The sequence below is a fragment of the Chanodichthys erythropterus genome, chromosome 20 (assembly GCF_024489055.1).
Source record: "Chanodichthys erythropterus isolate Z2021 chromosome 20, ASM2448905v1, whole genome shotgun sequence".
Taxonomy (NCBI): Eukaryota; Metazoa; Chordata; class Actinopteri; order Cypriniformes; family Xenocyprididae; genus Chanodichthys; species Chanodichthys erythropterus.
In genome coordinates, this window is record NC_090240.1 from 950,066 (window position 1) to 962,728 (window position 12,663).

Here is a 12,663-nt window from a genome sequence, read left to right on the forward strand (position 1 = left end):
AAAGGTCAGTCGCTAAAAGGGTTACGTCGTCCATATATAAAACACAGGTCGCTGTCAGTCCACCAGTCCCTGGGATGTCCAGTCCTTTAATCCATTTATCCCTTCTCAAGATTTGTGCCAGTGGCTCAATGCAGGCCACATACAGTAGGGGAGATAAAGGACACCCCTGACGGACGCCGCTGTGAATGTTTACAGCTTTGGATAGATGCCCATTAACTGCAAATTTACTGACTAGGCTGTTGTAAAGCAGTCCCACCCAAGCTATAAACCTCCCTGGGAACCCCATTTTTTCCAGTACCTTAAAAAGGAACTGGTGCGAGATGCGGTCAAAAGCTTTTTCAAAATCTAAATTTAGGACTACTAGCCGAATATTTCTGTCTCTCGCGTAACAGATGGCGTCTCTAATCAGCACCAGGCTGTCTGTGATCTTCCTACCGGGCACAGCGCATGCTTGATCCAGGTGGATTACGTCCTCTAGAACAGTCGACATGCGTGTGGCTAAAATCTTACTAAAAAGTTTACAGTCAAAATTTAAAAGCGTGATTGGTCGCCAGTTCTTCAAGTCAGTCCTGTCTCCTTTTTTGTATAATAATGAAACTATCCCTACTCTAAAGCTGTCCGGAAGTCTGTCGAGAGTCTCAAATTCTTTAAAAACTGTCAGTAGGTCATGTGCTAAAATGTCCCAGAAAGTCAAGTAAAACTCCAAGGGAAGTCCATCCATTCCTGGGGACTTCCCTTTTTAAAACCTTTGAGGGATTCTTTTAATTCTAAAAGAGTAAAATCCTGGGCTAAAAGCACGTTTGGACTCTTTATCTTTTTATCTAAAAAATCTAAAACTTCCTTTAAGATGCCGTCGTGTGCTTCTTTTGGACTATATAAATTACTATAAAAATGTTTCTATTTCACCTAAAATTTCCTCCATGTTTTTTGCCTCCCTCCCTCCAAAAGTTTTTAAAATGGTTATTGACCCTCCCCGTGAAATAGTCTTTTTAAAAAAATATCGTGTACACTTTTCTCCTTCTTCTATCTCTTTTTCTTTGCATCTTAAAATGACTCCCTTACTTTGAGCTTCGGATAAAACTGACATTTCTTTCTTTACTTCCTTTATTTCCTCTTTAAAATCCAATCCATTATTTAAAAGGTTAAAATATCTCTGCAGTCTTTTTTGCAGCCCCATCATGCATCTTTTTTCTTTGTTCTTTTTCTCTTTACCTATTTTTCTAAAAAAATGTCCTGTCTTTTGTTTCACCATCTCCCACCACTGTGCCCGTGAGTCGTAAAAGTCCTGGAGAGTCTGCCATTGGCACTTCTTCATCCTCTAATAGGGAGCAGTTCAGCTTCCACAGCCCTCCCCCTACTGTCACACCCGTGGGTAGTGAAAGGGTGCAGGAGAGCATCATGTGATCAGTGAAGAAAAGGGGGGTCAATGTTGCATCGGTTGGCGGGCAGTCTCTTGTAAAAATATAGTCAATTCGAGAGGCTCTGGCGCCATCACCACTGAACCAGGTGAAGCCCTCCTCTCTCTGATGCATTGTTTTAAAACAGTCGACTAACTTAAAATCTTTGACTAATTTCTTTAATAAAACTGATGTCTTGTCAACCTTAAAATCATCTCCTACCCTTTTTCTATCTTTTTTTGTTAAAACACAATTAAAATCCCCTGCAACCACTAGGGGAGCCCTACCTAACATGTGGGGCTGCAAATCTTCTAAAAGCTCGTATCTCTCATTTTTTCCTGTAAAACCATACATATTTAAAACATTAAAATCCTTACCTAAAAAAGTCAGATTAACTAAAATTGCCCGCCCATCCCTCACCACAGTGCTGCCCTTCACCAAGATATTGGGATTATTAATTAAAAAGGCAACACCGTCATTTTTGTTAAAATTGGAGCCACTCCAGATGGAGGGTCCTGGGGTCCAAAGTTCTTGCCATCTCCTGTAGTTTGTTAAAAAAGGCAGAGCACACTCTTGCAATAAATAAATATCTGACTTAAAATTTTTTAAACTTGATAAAACACTCTGTGCTCGAAGAGTAGACCTCACACTTCTCACATTGATTGTAGAGATAGTGAGGGCCATGAGCAGTATGGTTAAAAATACAAACATTTAAGAAGAAAAACAAAAAGACTGCAGAACATTACATTAAAATCATGTTATTTCATGTGGCATTTGCCTCTCCTTTTCCCCAGAAAAAAAGGGATCAGGAGGGCAAATGCTCGCCACTTCAGAGTCCACAGAGAGAACCTCTTGTGGCTCTTTGGGTGACGATGTTCTCAGCTTGATGTGCAGGAAAGAGACTTCATTGGGAGACTCTGCGGGCCACATACGGTCTAGATCTTCCGAAGCGGAACTATCTAGCCGATGCGCCGCCCGCAGCCTTTTCTCCTCTGTATGTGACAGAGGAGATCTCGCAGTCCTTTTCTGCACTTGAGCATTTGGGAGTGAACAGTCAGCTTCACTCCCACTTGATGGCATACTTATCTCAGAAACGGTGTTGAGGGAGGAAACCGTTTCCTCCTCTTCATCTTTTGTATCATTTCCTTTCTCTTGTCTGGGAGTGGTTCCCTCCCCCTGTTTCGTTTCAATCTGTGACTCTGCCCCTTTAGCCGCCCCACTTCCTCTTTCCTGCCCAATCCCTGAGGTTGGCAGAGAATTTGAATTTCCCGCCAAAACCTCAGGGACCGCCTCCTCCTCCCTTTGTTCTTCTGTTTGCTCTGATTGTGGGGCGGCCATTTTGTTGCCTTTAAGTTTGTTGGCAAAGCTTTTTGGGCAATCTCTGTAGAGATGGTTTGATTCTCCACACAGGTTGCACCGCCTGCCATTGGTACACTCTTCAAAATTGTGACCAATTTCTCTGCATTTCCCACATACAATTTCTTGGCATGCTTCAGCCAAATGCCCAAACTTTCCACATTTTCTGCATAATTTGGGCATGCCCTGGTAATGAATGTAGCCTCTGTTCTCACCCAGCACAATCATAGAAGGCAGATGCTTCAGGCCCTGGTAGCTCCCGGCATCTTCCCATTGTTTAATGGGAATTCGCCAGGAGCATGTCCAGATGCCATCCTCATCTAAAACCTTGACTGGCTGGCCTCGAACCGTGCAAAATCTACCCAGCCAGACACAAATGTCCTCCCCAGTCACTGTCTCATTAAACATTCTAACAATCACAGTTTTAAGTGTATTATCAGATAGCTTTTCAACAGTAAACATGGAGAACTGGGATTTTACTGATTCAAATCTGTGCCAAAAATCATTCAGGTGGGAAACAGCTCTAAAGCTAACATCATAGCCTTTGTTCAGGGGCAGAGTCACAATACAATTCAGTTCTTCAGGTTTAAAATGTAAAGTCTTCTGGAGAAGCTTTCTGGAGAAGTCGAGATGTGACATCCCCAAGAGCCTTCCATCAACTTCTCTGAATAAAAAACGCACGCTGTGGTGCCTCCGCAAGCCGGCACGGGCAGCCGACATGGTGGAGGCACCAACAGCCTAAAACAAACTTTACAAATCAAAAAACCAGTAAATAAATTACCAAATAAATAAATAAATAAATAAATAAAACCTTACCTTAAAACAGCTTGTTCGCAAAAACAGTAGCAGCAATTTCAAATATACCTCTTGAAAGTTGGGGGCTCGCGATACAGCAAGACCTCGAGCCAGGAAACCCTCAAAAGGCGATCGCAGCTCAACCTGACGACAAGATACTTGATCTTAGCCAAAAGGCCGAGAAGCGATGCCGTTGCCAAGCAGTGGGGGCAGACCCGGCAAAGGCGACGCCCATCTGGGCCGCGGTGGGTTTCGTACTTTGCCTCTAGGACCACTGCTGTCGATCAGATCGTTTGTTAAATAGTGGAGATGATTTGAAACAACCTGCTTTCGCGAACTGGTCCTAGGTTTTTCCATCGACCTCCACAAAAGCACCGCAGTACAATTCTCTGGACTCCCTAGGTCGTTCTTGATCAGGAGGGGGGGAAAAAAAAAAGCTCAACTTTAACATTTGGATAGTGTGACGAGTCCCTCGTTCTTCCTGCTACGGCCGGCCAGTGGGTGTGGCTGGGAGACTCATCAAGTGAACCATGTACACCCGTGCTTCCCTCTATAAAGCTTGGGCTTTGTTTGGCGTGGTGTGTTGCTTGCTCCTGGGTGCTTTGGTTTTGATTTTGGTCTTTGTTTATTTTGAGTTCCTTATTCATTTAAATGTGGTTCTGTCTGATGTTTGGTTATTGATGTGTCTGACAGAAATTGTGTTTGGTTTTGTTGATTTCTTGTTTCATATATTTTCTTATTTATGCTGATAAATCTCTTTTCGTTGCAACCTACCAAGCTGCCTATGTCCTCCGTTTCATTTGTCACGGCTTTGAGCCGGTCGTGACAATAGCGACCACGGGGTCATTTAGAAAACGGCCGTGGTCGAGTGCCCCCAAAAGCCTGTCGTCCCTGAAGGAAAACTCAGAACTTTGCGAAACCAGGCGAGCGCACGCAACACCCGATTCCATAAAAGGGGCGTGCAAACACACACGGAGCCACAGACAACGCTACGACTGTTAGAAACCACAGGTTCTCTCGGCACCACCTAATCTTCTTTCAACCAGTATGTCCAGGGGAGAGCGCGAACGCAGTCCCCCACTACCATAAATTATGCAGTCGAGATTCCCACATTTGGGGAATTCGCAGGGGTCAGCACAACCAGAGTGCAATGGCCGAGCCTCGCCCTGGGTGAACCACCTTCCTGATCATGGTGTCTCCCCTGCCAGGTAAGTATGAGTCCCCAGGCCTCCAGTCAGAGGCTACCCTATCCCTCTTTGCCGTCCTCATCAACGGTGACCCCCTCCCCCACCCCAAGCAAAGGAAGGGCGTGTCCCTTCCATTACTTGACTGCGATTTCCGTGACCATGCCTTCAAGCCGGCAAACTGCCAAGCACCTACAGGTGCTGGTCGTATGATTAGAATGTCATCAAAAAGTTGATTTCTTTCACTAATTCCTTTCAAAAAGTCAAACTTGTATATTATGTACATTGCACACAGACTGATATATTTCAAATGTTTATTTCTTTTAATTTTGATGATTATAACTGACAACTAAGGAAAATCCCAAATCCGGTATCTCAGCAAATTTAGAATATTACTTAAGACCAATACAAAGAAAGGATTTTTAGAAATCTTGGCCAACTGAAAACTATAAACATGAAAAGTATGAGCGTGTGCAGCACTCAATACTTAGTTGGGGCTCCTTTTGCCTGAATTACTGCAGCAATGCGGCGTGGCATGGAGTCGATCGGTCTGTGGCACTGCTCAGGTGTTATGAGAGCCCAGGTTGCTCTGATAGTGGCCTTCAGCTCTTCTTAATTGTTGGGTCTGGCATATGGCATCTTCCTCTTCACAATACCCCGTAGATTTTCTATGGGGTTAAGGTCAGGCGAGTTTGCTGGCCAATTAAGAACAGGGATACCATGGTCCTTAAACCGGGTACTGGTAGCTTTGGCACTGTGTGCAGGTGCCAAGTCCTGTTGGGAAATGAAATCTGCATCTCCATAAAGTTGGTCAGCAGCAGGAAGCATGAAGTGCTCTAAAACTTCCTGGTATACGGCTGCGTTGACCTTGGACCTCAGAAAACACAGTGGGCCAACACCAGCAGATGACATGGCACCCCAAACCATCACTGACTGTGGAAACTTTAGGCTGGCCCTCAAGCGACGTGGATTGTGTGCCTCTCCTCTCTTCCTCCAGACTCTGGGACCCCGATTTCCAAAGGAAATGCCAAATTGACTTTCATCAGAGAACGTAACTTTGGACCACTCAGCAGCAGTCCAGTCCTTTTTGTCGAGGCGCCTCTGACGCTGTCTGTTGTTCAAGAGTGGCTTGACACAAGGAACGAGACAGCTGAAAACCATGTCTTGCATACGTCTGTGCGTAGGGGTTCTTGAAGCACTGACTCCAGCTGCAGTCCACTCTTTGTGAATCTCCCCCACATTTTTGAATGGGTTCTGTTTCACAGTCCTCTCCAGGGTGCGGTTATCCCTATTGCTAGTACACTTTTTTTCTACCACATCTTTTCCTTCCCTTCGCCTCTCTATTAATGTGCTTGGACACAGAGCTCTGCGAACAGCCAGCCTCTTTTGCAATGACCTTTTGTGTCTTGGCCTCCTTGTGCAAGGTGTCAGTGGTCGTCTTTTGGACAACTGTCAAGTCAGCAGTCTTCCCCATGACTGTGTAGCCTACAGAACTAGACTGAGAGACCATTTAAAGGCCTTTGCAGGTGTTTTGAGTTAATTAGCTGATAAGAGTGTGTGGCACCAGGTGTCTTCAATATTGAACCTTTTCACAATATTCTAATTTTCTGAGATAGTGACTTTGGGATTTTCCATAGTTGTCAGCTATACTCATCAAAATGAAAAGAAATAAACATGTGAAACCTCTCAGTCTGTGTGTAATGAATGAATATGATATATACAAGTTTCACTTTTTGAAAGGAATTAGTGAAATAAATCAACTTTTTGATGACATTCTAATTATATGACCAGCACCTGTACACAAGCTGCGGTCCTTTAGACCAGTGGTTCCCATCAGTCAGGCGTGTTTGATTAGATGTCTCCCTGATCAAACACACCCGATCCAACTCATCAGCTCGTTGGTAAAGACTCCAAGACCTCAGACGGGCGCATCAGACAAGAGTGACATTCAAGACGTGCAGTGCTGGTTTGGGAACCGCTGCTTTGGAACAACGGCGACCGTTTCATAAGGGTGCGAGACGGTGCCACCCTGCCAGCCACCCCACCGCAGGTACATAGAGACTCCTTGTGAAGCTCCAGCGACAATTCCTCTGCTATTAACCACAACGATTTGCAGTCCCCCAAAAGGGGAAGCACACCGTTCCTGGAGACACTGCAATACCAGGTCGATGCGTGGAGTGGACGGAGCAAGCCCCGGTTCCGGCTCCATGAGCCAAAAATCCATTTAATATGTAGTCCCCAGATAGGGGACGTATCAGATATTAAACTGATAAGAACAGATACTACACTTGATCTTAGCCAAAAGGCCGAGAAGCGATGCCGTTGCCAAGCAGTGGGGGCAGAGCCGGCAAAGGCGACGCCCATCTGGGCCGCGGTGGGTTTCGTACTTTGCCTCTAGGACCACTGCTGTCGATCAGATCGTTTGTTAAATAGTGGAGATGATTTGAAACAACCTGCTTTCGCGAACTGGTCCTAGGTTTTTCCATCGACCTCCACAAAAGCACCGCAGTACAATTCTCTGGACTCCCTAGGTCGTTCTTGATCAGGAGGGGGGAAAAAAAAAAAGCTCAACTTTAACATTTGGATAGTGTGACGAGTCCCTCGTTCTTCCTGCTACGGCCGGCCAGTGGGTGTGGCTGGGAGACTCATCAAGTGAACCATGTACACCCGTGCTTCCCTCTATAAAGCTTGGGCTTTGTTTGGCGTGGTGTGTTGCTTGCTCCTGGGTGCTTTGGTTTTGATTTTGGTCTTTGTTTATTTTGAGTTCCTTATTCATTTAAATGTGGTTCTGTCTGATGTTTGGTTATTGATGTGTCTGACAGAAATTGTGTTTGGTTTTGTTGATTTCTGGTTTCATATATTTTCTTATTTATGCTGATAAATCTCTTTTCATTGCAACCTACCAAGCTGCCTATGTCCTCCGTTTCATTTGTCACGGCTTTGAGCCGGTCGTGACACTAGCGACCACGGGGTCATTTAGAAAACGGCCATGGTCGAGTGCCCCCAAAAGCCTGTCGTCCCTGAAGGAAAACTCAGAACTTTGCGAAACCAGGCGAGCGCACGCAACACCCGATTCCATAAAAGGGGCGTGCAAACACACACAGAGCCACAGACAACGCTACGACTGTTAGAAACCACAGGTTCTCTCGGCACCACCTAATCTTCTTTCAACCAGTATGTCCAGGGGAGAGCGCGAACGCAGTCCCCCACTACCATAAATTATGCAGTCGAGATTCCCACATTTGGGGAATTCGCAGGGGTCAGCACAACCGGAGTGCAATGGCCGAGCCTCGCCCTGGGTGAACCACCTTCCTGATCATGGTGTCTCCCCTGCCAGGTAAGTATGAGTCCCCAGGCCTCCAGTCAGAGGCTACCCTATCCCTCTTTGCCGTCCTCATCAACGGTGACCCCCTCCCCCACCCCAAGCAAAGGAAGGGCGTGTCCCTTCCATTACTTGACTGCGATTTCCGTGACCATGCCTTCAAGCCGGCAAACTGCCAAGCACCTACAGGTGCTGGTCGTATGATTAGAATGTCATCAAAAAGTTGATTTCTTTCACTAATTCCTTTCAAAAAGTCAAACTTGTATATTATGTACATTGCACACAGACTGATATATTTCAAATGTTTATTTCTTTTAATTTTGATGATTATAACTGACAACTAAGGAAAATCCCAAATCCGGTATCTCAGCAAATTTAGAATATTACTTAAGACCAATACAAAGAAAGGATTTTTAGAAATCTTGGCCAACTGAAAACTATAAACATGAAAAGTATGAGCGTGTGCAGCACTCAATACTTAGTTGGGGCTCCTTTTGCCTGAATTACTGCAGCAATGCGGCGTGGCATGGAGTCGATCGGTCTGTGGCACTGCTCAGGTGTTATGAGAGCCCAGGTTGCTCTGATAGTGGCCTTCAGCTCTTCTTAATTGTTGGGTCTGGCATATGGCATCTTCCTCTTCACAATACCCCGTAGATTTTCTATGGGGTTAAGGTCAGGCGAGTTTGCTGGCCAATTAAGAACAGGGATACCATGGTCCTTAAACCGGGTACTGGTAGCTTTGGCACTGTGTGCAGGTGCCAAGTCCTGTTGGGAAATGAAATCTGCATCTCCATAAAGTTGGTCAGCAGCAGGAAGCATGAAGTGCTCTAAAACTTCCTGGTATACGGCTGCGTTGACCTTGGACCTCAGAAAACACAGTGGGCCAACACCAGCAGATGACATGGCACCCCAAACCATCACTGACTGTGGAAACTTTAGGCTGGCCCTCAAGCGACGTGGATTGTGTGCCTCTCCTCTCTTCCTCCAGACTCTGGGACCCCGATTTCCAAAGGAAATGCCAAATTGACTTTCATCAGAGAACGTAACTTTGGACCACTCAGCAGCAGTCCAGTCCTTTTTGTCGAGGCGCCTCTGACGCTGTCTGTTGTTCAAGAGTGGCTTGACACAAGGAACGAGACAGCTGAAAACCATGTCTTGCATACGTCTGTGCGTAGGGGTTCTTGAAGCACTGACTCCAGCTGCAGTCCACTCTTTGTGAATCTCCCCCACATTTTTGAATGGGTTCTGTTTCACAGTCCTCTCCAGGGTGCGGTTATCCCTATTGCTAGTACACTTTTTTTCTACCACATCTTTTCCTTCCCTTCGCCTCTCTATTAATGTGCTTGGACACAGAGCTCTGCGAACAGCCAGCCTCTTTTGCAATGACCTTTTGTGTCTTGGCCTCCTTGTGCAAGGTGTCAGTGGTCGTCTTTTGGACAACTGTCAAGTCAGCAGTCTTCCCCATGACTGTGTAGCCTACAGAACTAGACTGAGAGACCATTTAAAGGCCTTTGCAGGTGTTTTGAGTTAATTAGCTGATAAGAGTGTGTGGCACCAGGTGTCTTCAATATTGAACCTTTTCACAATATTCTAATTTTCTGAGATAGTGACTTTGGGATTTTCCATAGTTGTCAGCTATACTCATCAAAATGAAAAGAAATAAACATGTGAAACCTCTCAGTCTGTGTGTAATGAATGAATATGATATATACAAGTTTCACTTTTTGAAAGGAATTAGTGAAATAAATCAACTTTTTGATGACATTCTAATTATATGACCAGCACCTGTACACGAGCTGCGGTCCTTTAGACCAGTGGTTCCCATCAGTCAGGCGTGTTTGATTAGATGTCTCCCTGATCAAACACACCCGATCCAACTCATCAGCTCGTTGGTAAAGACTCCAAGACCTCAGACGGGCGCATCAGACAACAGTGACATTCAAGACGTGCAGTGCTGGTTTGGGAACCGCTGCTTTGGAACAACGGCGACCGTTTCATAAGGGTGCGAGACGGTGCCACCCTGCCAGCCACCCCACCGCAAGTACATAGAGACTCCTTGTGAAGCTCCAGCGACATTCCCTCTGCTATTAACCACAACGATTTGCAGTCCCCCAAAAGGGGAAGCACACCGTTCCTGGAGACACTGCAATACCAGGTCGATGCGTGGAGTGGACGGAGCAAGCCCCGGTTCCGGCTCCATGAGCCAAAAATCCATTTAATATGTAGTCCCCAGATAGGAGACGTATCAGATATTAAACTGATAAGAACAGATACTACACTTGATCTTAGCCAAAAGGCCGAGAAGCGATGCCGTTGCCAAGCAGTGGGGGCAGAGCCGGCAAAGGCGACGCCCATCTGGGCCGCGGTGGGTTTCGTACTTTGCCTCTAGGACCACTGCTGTCGATCAGATCGTTTGTTAAATAGTGGAGATGATTTGAAACAACCTGCTTTCGCGAACTGGTCCTAGGTTTTTCCATCGACCTCCACAAAAGCACCGCAGTACAATTCTCTGGACTCCCTAGGTCGTTCTTGATCAGGAGGGGGGGAAAAAAAAAAAAAGCTCAACTTTAACATTTGGATAGTGTGACGAGTCCCTCGTTCTTACTGCTACGGCCGGCCAGTGGGTGTGGCTGGGAGACTCATCAAGTGAACCATGTACACCCGTGCTTCCCTCTATAAAGCTTGGGCTTTGTTTGGCGTGGTGTGTTGCTTGCTCCTGGGTGCTTTGGTTTTGATTTTGGTCTTTGTTTATTTTGAGTTCCTTATTCATTTAAATGTGGTTCTGTCTGATGTTTGGTTATTGATGTGTCTGACAGAAATTGTGTTTGGTTTTGTTGATTTCTTGTTTCATATATTTTCTTATTTATGCTGATAAATCTCTTTTCGTTGCAACCTACCAAGCTGCCTATGTCCTCCGTTTCATTTGTCACGGCTTTGAGCCGGTCGTGACACTAGCGACCACGGGGTCATTTAGAAAACGGCCATGGTCGAGTGCCCCCAAAAGCCTGTCGTCCCTGAAGGAAAACTCAGAACTTTGCGAAACCAGGCGAGCGCACGCAACACCCGATTCCATAAAAGGGGCGTGCAAACACACACGGAGCCACAGACAACGCTTCGACTGTTAGAAACCACAGGTTCTCTCGGCACCACCTAATCTTCTTTCAACCAGTATGTCCAGGGGAGAGCGCGAACGCAGTCCCCCACTACCATAAATTATGCAGTCGAGATTCCCACATTTGGGGAATTCGCAGGGGTCAGCACAACCGGAGTGCAATGGCCGAGCCTCGCCCTGGGTGAACCACCTTCCTGATCATGGTGTCTCCCCTGCCAGGTAAGTATGAGTCCCCAGGCCTCCAGTCAGAGGCTACCCTATCCCTCTTTGCCGTCCTCATCAACGGTGACCCCCTCCCCCACCCCAAGCAAAGGAAGGGCGTGTCCCTTCCATTACTTGACTGCGATTTCCGTGACCATGCCTTCAAGCCGGCAAACTGCCAAGCACCTACAGGTGCTGGTCGTATGATTAGAATGTCATCAAAAAGTTGATTTCTTTCACTAATTCCTTTCAAAAAGTCAAACTTGTATATTATGTACATTGCACACAGACTGATATATTTCAAATGTTTATTTCTTTTAATTTTGATGATTATAACTGACAACTAAGGAAAATCCCAAATCCGGTATCTCAGCAAATTTAGAATATTACTTAAGACCAATACAAAGAAAGGATTTTTAGAAATCTTGGCCAACTGAAAACTATAAACATGAAAAGTATGAGCGTGTGCAGCACTCAATACTTAGTTGGGGCTCCTTTTGCCTGAATTACTGCAGCAATGCGGCGTGGCATGGAGTCGATCGGTCTGTGGCACTGCTCAGGTGTTATGAGAGCCCAGGTTGCTCTGATAGTGGCCTTCAGCTCTTCTTAATTGTTGGGTCTGGCATATGGCATCTTCCTCTTCACAATACCCCGTAGATTTTCTATGGGGTTAAGGTCAGGCGAGTTTGCTGGCCAATTAAGAACAGGGATACCATGGTCCTTAAACCGGGTACTGGTAGCTTTGGCACTGTGTGCAGGTGCCAAGTCCTGTTGGGAAATGAAATCTGCATCTCCATAAAGTTGGTCAGCAGCAGGAAGCATGAAGTGCTCTAAAACTTCCTGGTATACGGCTGCGTTGACCTTGGACCTCAGAAAACACAGTGGGCCAACACCAGCAGATGACATGGCACCCCAAACCATCACTGACTGTGGAAACTTTAGGCTGGCCCTCAAGCGACGTGGATTGTGTGCCTCTCCTCTCTTCCTCCAGACTCTGGGACCCCGATTTCCAAAGGAAATGCCAAATTGACTTTCATCAGAGAACGTAACTTTGGACCACTCAGCAGCAGTCCAGTCCTTTTTGTCGAGGCGCCTCTGACGCTGTCTGTTGTTCAAGAGTGGCTTGACACAAGGAACGAGACAGCTGAAAACCATGTCTTGCATACGTCTGTGCGTAGGGGTTCTTGAAGCACTGACTCCAGCTGCAGTCCACTCTTTGTGAATCTCCCCCACATTTTTGAATGGGTTCTGTTTCACAGTCCTCTCCAGGGTGCGGTTATCCCTATTGCTAGTACA

At 46.1% G+C, this 12,663-nt stretch overlaps 5 non-coding genes across 5 annotated transcripts; all 5 read right to left on the minus strand.

Annotated features, from left to right (window-relative positions):
- Positions 1-4,600: 4,600 nt before the first annotated feature.
- On the minus strand, positions 4,601-4,764 carry LOC137010033 (U1 spliceosomal RNA). Its single transcript, XR_010893113.1, has one exon. It is a non-coding gene; the product is annotated as a U1 spliceosomal RNA (small nuclear RNA).
- Positions 4,765-6,859: 2,095 nt separating this feature from the next.
- Positions 6,860-7,050, minus strand: LOC137010161 (U2 spliceosomal RNA). The gene has a single exon (XR_010893235.1). It is a non-coding gene; the product is annotated as a U2 spliceosomal RNA (small nuclear RNA).
- Positions 7,051-7,913: 863 nt separating this feature from the next.
- Positions 7,914-8,077, minus strand: LOC137009991 (U1 spliceosomal RNA). Its single transcript, XR_010893075.1, has one exon. It is a non-coding gene; the product is annotated as a U1 spliceosomal RNA (small nuclear RNA).
- Positions 8,078-10,172: 2,095 nt separating this feature from the next.
- On the minus strand, positions 10,173-10,363 carry LOC137010203 (U2 spliceosomal RNA). The gene has a single exon (XR_010893276.1). It is a non-coding gene; the product is annotated as a U2 spliceosomal RNA (small nuclear RNA).
- An 866-nt stretch (positions 10,364-11,229) lies between these two features.
- LOC137009992 (U1 spliceosomal RNA) lies at positions 11,230-11,393 on the minus strand. Its single transcript, XR_010893076.1, has one exon. It is a non-coding gene; the product is annotated as a U1 spliceosomal RNA (small nuclear RNA).
- Between the last annotated feature and the right edge of the window lie 1,270 nt (positions 11,394-12,663).